The following is a 7,535-nucleotide window of genomic DNA, read 5'->3' on the forward strand; positions in this document are numbered from 1 at the left end:
ATCTGGTTATATGATGACCTGAATGTTATTTTTCCTTCCTTCTGCTAAAAGGCGGACACCGGACCGGGCACTGTTGAGTTGGAAGTTTCGTCAAAAGCTAAGAGTACTTGGTCGTTTATTCGCGAGCTTCCGTTGAAAGACCTGGATGATTTCGTCGAAGTTGGGAGCAAGGATTTCGACTAAAATCCGAGAACACGCCGGCTAAGGGTCGAATGCGATACTACAATTGTAGCCGGATCAAAAGTACGTGCAAAGCCTCAATGTACGCGACAACTATTGGCCTTTATACCCAACACTACAGGAGACGTGTCAGTCAGTGCTAAGGACAACATAGCTGCCATGAAGCCCCAGCCGAAAACTTGGCACGGTCCAAGTTAGCAACCGGAGATAAACAACTGATTGATAAACTAGTAGGATCGGGTATACCGTCGATGCATATTAAACTACAGCTTCAAGCGAACAATGGCAACTTTGCCAAAGGCTCGCTGAACTACGCAGTGAAATCTTCAAGAGAAAAACTGTTCGGCACTGGAACGATGTCTTTTGGTAAATATATATATATATACATATACATTAAAATCATCTATATGATCTCTTGAAGATTTCTCCGGGAGCTCCCCAGCAACCCTTGAGTTCCTTTAGAAATCTTTGGAGATTCTTCTGCGGTTTAATACGAAAACTTTTCAAGTTTAACCAAGAGAATTCTCCGGATTCCTCCGGTTGTTGTTACAAAATTCCTCCAGGACATTCTTCGGTGTTTGTGAAAGTATTCTACAGGATTTTCTACAAATATTCTTGTAGGAATTTCTTCGACTGCAAGAATAAATCCCCGAGGAAAATTTCTAGCACCCCCATTCTCGTTCGCCACGTTTATTACTCAGGCGTCTTACAGCTGAATTACTTCGTTTCTAGTATATGGATATGGACAATTGTTCATTTCAATCGCCTGCGTTTTTCTAATGCATTGTGTATTTTACAATTGACCATTTCTAGGTGAGCTGGAAACTTGGCTGTCATCTAGATGTGCTGTACCAGATGATGCTCGCGAGGCTTTCATAATCGGAAAAGACGTCGACCACGATAACAGAAAATTTCGGATCATAATTTCTTCGAAACGTATGCTCTCATACCTCTGTCGTTTTACAACGATCGCTGCTGATTGCACATTTAAAAATCACTATGCAGGGGTATCCACTTCTTGTAATCTGCATAATCGATCAAATGAGAAAAGCGCACCCTGTTGCATTTGCTTGCATCACCAATCAGGAGCAAATCGATTATACGTTCGTTTTCCAGACCCTTGTTTCCGCGGCTGTAAATCAAGGTGGAGATGTCAGGTTGCTAATTTCCTTAGTGACGGGGAACTGGCGCTAAGAACGCGGCGCGTTGCGTCTTCGGACAAGCTGTCGTGCTACTTAACTGTTATTTTCATGTCAAGGAAAATATAATCAAACACTTCAAAAAGCACCCTGAGATGCCTATAGAGGTTCAGGAGCAGCTGAAGCGGGAAGTGGCGCTATTGCAAATAGCACCAGCAAAAGACATTTTGGTGCCGCATTGGAGCTATTTATAGCGAAGTATAGTATTACAGATCGTTCACAGCGTTTTTCGATAAGTACGCTCACAATGAAAAGTATTCGGAATGGTACGAAGCGGCTCTGCCAGGAGTGCCCGCTACCAATAATGGTGTGGAAGCGATCAACAAATCGATTAAGTACAATTATTTGAAGCGCCATAAAGAGCCTTTCTCGGCATTTAAAGAGCAAATAATGCGTATTACAGAAGCGTACAGCGACCCAGATCGTTTAGTGTGGTATCGGAGGCAAGTGGCTCTCGCCGATGAAGAAAACTTTCGAATACCTTAAGACAGCCAAAGTTGCGAACAGTAATCCAAAACCATCAAGGCAGAGTATTCGTTTATCTCCCAGGAAGGGGAGTTAACGAAGTGACACAACTGGACATCGAAAATTTTGAGAACCCTGAATATACTTCCCTTGATGCCTACATGGAGGAGCTGGGTAAAGTTGCCCGTGTGGAGGTTACAGGAGTAGATTCACGGCATGGATCTGCACGTGTAAAAACTTCTTTAAAACTAATGGGTGCGCCCATATACTGGTCGTTGCTGTTAAAAGGAAATGCTATACTCTCCGGGCTGAAGCTAACACCGAAATATTATCTTCGAAGAAGCCATGTGGACGGCCAAAATTTATCACGAAAGCACTGTGTAGAGACTAATATCAGTGAAGCAGTAGCCGAACGTCAGCTGGTAATAAAAGTCTCTAGACAAAATTTTATTAATTGTCATTGTTAACTACATTTGATATTTCAATAAATAACAGTCCTATGTCCATATTTCGCTCCTATATTCGTATTTGAAAAACATCGTTTATTCTGAACTAAACTAAAACTAAACTAAAACTAAACTAAAACTAAACTAAAACTAAACTAAAACTAAACTAAAACTAAACTAAAACTAAACTAAAACTAAACTAAAACTAAACTAAAACTAAACTAAAACTAAACTAAAACTAAACTAAAACTAAACTAAAACTAACCTAAAATAAACTAAAACTAAACTAAAACTAAACTAAAACTAAACTAAAACTAAACTAAAACTAAACTAAACTAAACTAAACTAAACTAAAACTGAGCACTAAAACTAAACTAAAAAACTGGCTAAACTAAACTAAAACTAAACTAAAACTAAACTAAAAACTAGCCTAGCTAAAACTAAACTAAAAAACTAAGCTAAAGCTAAACTAAAACTGAGCTAAACTGAGCTAAACTGAGCTAACTGAAGCTGAGCTGAGCTAGGCTGAGCTGAGCTGAGGCAAACTGAGCTGAAGCTAGGGCTAAAACTGAGCTAAAAGCTAAGCTAAAGAGCTAAGCTAAAACTAGCTAAAACTAGGCTGAGCTGAGCTAAAAGAGCTAAAACTGAGCTAAAACTAAACTAAAACTAGGCTGAAGCTAAAGGCTGAGCTGAAACTAAGCTAAAACTGAAGCTAAGAGCTAAACTAAAACTGAGCTAAAGAGCTAAGCTGAAAGGCTGAGCTAAAGCTGAGCTGAAGCTGAGCTGAGCTAGCTAAAACTAAGGCTAAAAGAGCTAAAGGCTGAGGCTGAGCTAAAACTAAACTAAAGCTAAGCTAAAGAGCTAAGCTGAGCTGAGCTGAGCTAAAACACAAAACTGAAGCTAAGGCTAAGCTAAACTAAGCTAAAGGCTGAAGCTGAGCTGAGCTAAACTGAGGCAAGCTGAAGCTGCTGAGCTGAGCAAGCTGAAGCTGAGAGCTGAGCTAAAGGCTGAGCAAGCTGAAGCTGAGCTGAGCTGAGCTGAGCTGAGCTAAGGCTGAGGCTGAGCTAAGGCTGAGCTAAAGGCTGAGCTAAAGCTGAGCTAAAAAGCTGAGCTAAAGCTAGCTGAGCTAGGCTAAAGGCTGAGCTGGGCTGAGAGCTAAAGCTAAAAGCTGAGAGCTGAGGCTAAAGCTGAGCTAAAGCTGAGCCCAGGCTAGGCTAAACTGGCTAAAGGCTGAGCTAAAGGCTGAAGCTGAGCTGAAGCTAAAGCTGAGCTAAAACTGAGCTAAAGCTGAGCTGAGGCCAGAGCTAAGAGCTAGGCTGAGCTAGGCCCCAAGCTAAAACTGAAACTGAGCCTAAAAGCTGAGCTGAGCTGAAGGCTGAGCTAAAGGCTGAGCTGAGCAAGCTAAGGCTAGAGCTAAAAGGCTAAAGACTGAGCTAAAGCTGAGCTAAGCTGAGCTAAAACTGAGCTAAAGGCTAAACTAAAACTAAACTAAAAACTAAACTAAAACTGAGCTAAAACTAAGCTAAAACTAAACTAAAACTAAACTAAAACTGAGCTAAAGCTAAACTAAAGGCAGAAGCTAAGCTGAAGCTAAAAAGGCTAAAAACTAAACTAAAACTAAGCTAAAACTAAACTAAAAGCTAAAACTGAGCTGAAACTAAACTAAAACTAAGCTAAAACTAAACTAGCTAAAACTAAACTAAAACTAAACTAAAAACTAAGCTAAAACTAAAGCTAAAAACTAAACTAAACTAAACTAAACTAAACTAAACTAAACTAAACTAAAACTAAACTAAAACTAAACTAAAACTAAACTAAAACTAAACTAAAACTAAACTAAAACTAAACTAAAACTAAACTAAAACTAAACTAAAACTAAACTAAAACTAAACTAAAACTAAACTAAAACTAAACTAAAACTAAACTAAAACTAAACTAAAACTAAACTAACTAAACTTTGACTTTCTCTTGTTCACGTACTTTTTTTCTCATTTAAAAAAGTTTCAAACAGTAGATGTGTAAGTTCTTGAATCAGCCTTTTGACCTGCTGTACGAACTGTAGACGTATTATTACGTAGATGAGTAGAACCCGTCAATTTTAAAAATGCACTCAACAACAAAACATACACGATTGGGTATACATCATAACGTATTAAAATTGCAAACATTTGCACGATCAGTGACGGTTCAATTTTTCCATTTTTTTTTATATCAGACAGAATCAATAAAGACGTAGTCATACGTAACAAAAATAGAATGATCAAACCATAGTAGATAATTATTGTAGCAGGATAGCCACAAAAAAATTCTTATGAGTTTGTACATGAACAAGACAGTATTTTCGAAAACCAAAACATCAAAAATTCAACAGCTATTACGTGAAAACGGAAAAACATTATTTAAAAGGTTTAATAATAAATAGATATTTTCTAGCAGTTTTATTCAAAACTATAGATACAACTAACATTTGAACGCTTACAATATGAATGAATATATAACTTTAAACAACACAAAATCCAGTACATCCACTACATCATCCACTACTAAGGATGAATGTTGTCTTATTTTATACGAAATGTAAAATACTCAAATAGTCAAGAACCACCAACCTGTTTGGAAACATAGTTTATTATGCTGTGGGTTGAAACCATTTTTAAATGCCTACAATTTCAGTTTAAATGTTTTTGTTCAACCTTTCCTTTTGAGGCAAATAATAATCTCTTTCGTTTTAGGTGCGTTCATGTGGTTGGAATATTGACTAATTACGAGAAAAGGCAGAATTACTTAGGGTTTTTTATATGAGAGTTAAATAATTACACATTTACATTCTTTGATGAAACAATTCATCTAACAACCAACTATCACTGGAACTAATGCATTTGAGATTGAATACCAAATACTCTATATCTATCAATATAGCCCAATACCGAAAACAAAATACAAAAACGATCAAACCTTTTTCGTTAACTTCACATTATAATTATTGAAATCTTTCTGTGATATATTATTTAAATTTTATAAAAAAAACAAAAAAAGTAGAACAATTTAAAAGAAAATGTATATATTCATTGATGAATTCAAAAGGTAAAATGTGATATAAGATATACGAAATATTGCCCGTAATGTTATCTTCAACATATTGACAATATAGTAACTACTGAAAATAAGGCAAAATAAGCACAGTAAACATTAAAGACGATGAACTATAAAATAATCGCTAATTATTATTTTAAATATTCAAAGCGACTTTCTATCAGATTGTCCCAATGCTTACAATAAGGTCCTAGCTCGCTGTAACACTACCATTATGGTACCTCGTCATTCTAATTGGCGCCAGACTCAGTGGTCTAACAACTCTTGCGCGCTAATGGCATGGATTCCCCTGCCGCTTAAAGAGTTGCCACACATGATGTTCCAGGTCAGCCGGGTCAGTAATCTGACTGGTGAAGCACGAGGTTAAGCTATGACCAAAGTATACGCATTATGTTAACAAATCTTTTTAGATTCGGTTGATTTGAATATTTGAGGTAATGTAACAATGCGATCTTAGCGTTTGAACATCAATGTATTCGTTGCTTATTATGTCTTATAGCGTCAAGAACAAGCTCCTAAATACAATTTTCGTTAAATCTATAGTTTATTGTGCCAGTGCATAAATAATATGGGAGCATTTTTTGGTATCGCTTTATCAATAACGCGTTTAAACCAGATTGATTAAGTTCAAAATCAATTATTATTATATGCACCTACAAAGGTTCAGTTGGATCAATTCACCTATATTATCATATGACCCTCGCTTTTTTATTATACGAATATTAACATTAAATAACTTTTCAAGGACACTATTTGTTAATCATTTATCAACAAATAAAATCTATTCCATAGAACTGTTAAAAACATTTTTTTACGATCTGTCATGGAAGCTACGTCAACGTAAAAATATTTTCAACAAAATACCAAATTTAGATAAAAATACTAATTTTGTAATTGTCAGATTATCGACGAAAACTTCTAGATTTATAATAAAACGTGTAAAAAATCATGAAATCTAAGCTTCTTGTATTTTGAACATCCGAAAATTCCATAAACGTCAAGTTCTTATACACCAGTACATTCATTCTGGCACTCTCATTCTTGTTTAATAGGCTCGAAAGTTTGAAAGCGTCATTCATACGTAAACAAGACTAAGGGTGACCATTTTATTTAAGTTTGCACTTTCTGAACAGTTTACCAGATCATGTAAGACATTTTAAGTTGCAAATTTGTATGGAAAACGAATTCACTTTGATGGAAAATACGCATTACTTCATGGTTCATACCAATATTGTTTATGGATCGGACTTCATATCTTATGGATCATTCGTATGTTTTAGGGACACTTTGTATCTATTACCGAACATATTTTTGAGGGGTCCATCAATTGCGATGATTCATTGCTGCCGTTATTAGGATTTGTAGTGTAACCCTGTATTGGTTTTAACGATCGAACAATACTATTTCATGGCTCATCACTATGCAATTTTATTGCTCATTTTTATATTTTCCATGGAACAAAAAAACAATTTAAGTATGCGTTTTGACTTATATCATGGAACATTTGCTTTATTTTTATGTTACATTCTTGTTAAAGTGTGGAAAATACCTTGCAAATCTATGGATCATTCCAATATACATTAAAGTAATTTTTCCGGTTTTACTGGAACATTATCATTAAATTTATTGCGCAGAAGCAAGTACTTTATGGATCATCTGGGATTCTCTTATGGGTATTCTGGTTAAATATGCCGATATTTTTTCAAAATTTGAACCACAGAAAAACCTCATTTTATTGTTATATTTTGCATGAACCATGGATCGTTTTACACTGCCTTATGGATCATCGACCCTTTTTATGGATTTTTCATTTTTCAATCCTATGGATCAAAAAACATATTTTCATGGATCATTTTGTATTTCTTTGTGGATCATTTGTACTTTTTTATGTGTAAAAGTACATTTTCCCCTTCGAAAGCTGTCCTTGACGATAGGAGCGGCGAACGAAGAATCGATGCCAAATTAACTAAACTAAAGTTGCGAAGTGGGGAGGCTTGGCTGGACGCATAAGGCCTCCGGTTTTACCTTCTCTCGTATACTAAGCTATACGGTAAAGGCTATATGATCGCTCAAAAACAAACTTTTTTATAGAAGGCCCAGAGACCCATAGTGTTATATACCAATCGACTCAGTTCATTTGACGAATTGAGGT

At 35.9% G+C, this 7,535-nt stretch overlaps 1 pseudogene; it reads left to right on the plus strand.

Moving 5' to 3' along the window:
- Positions 1 to 329: 329 nt before the first annotated feature.
- LOC134203557 (uncharacterized) lies at positions 330 to 1,865 on the plus strand (annotated as a pseudogene).
- Positions 1,866 to 7,535: the final 5,670 nt, after the last annotated feature.

Source organism: Armigeres subalbatus, unplaced genomic scaffold, assembly GCF_024139115.2.
Source record: "Armigeres subalbatus isolate Guangzhou_Male unplaced genomic scaffold, GZ_Asu_2 Contig1961, whole genome shotgun sequence".
Classification (NCBI taxonomy): Eukaryota; Metazoa; Arthropoda; class Insecta; order Diptera; family Culicidae; genus Armigeres; species Armigeres subalbatus.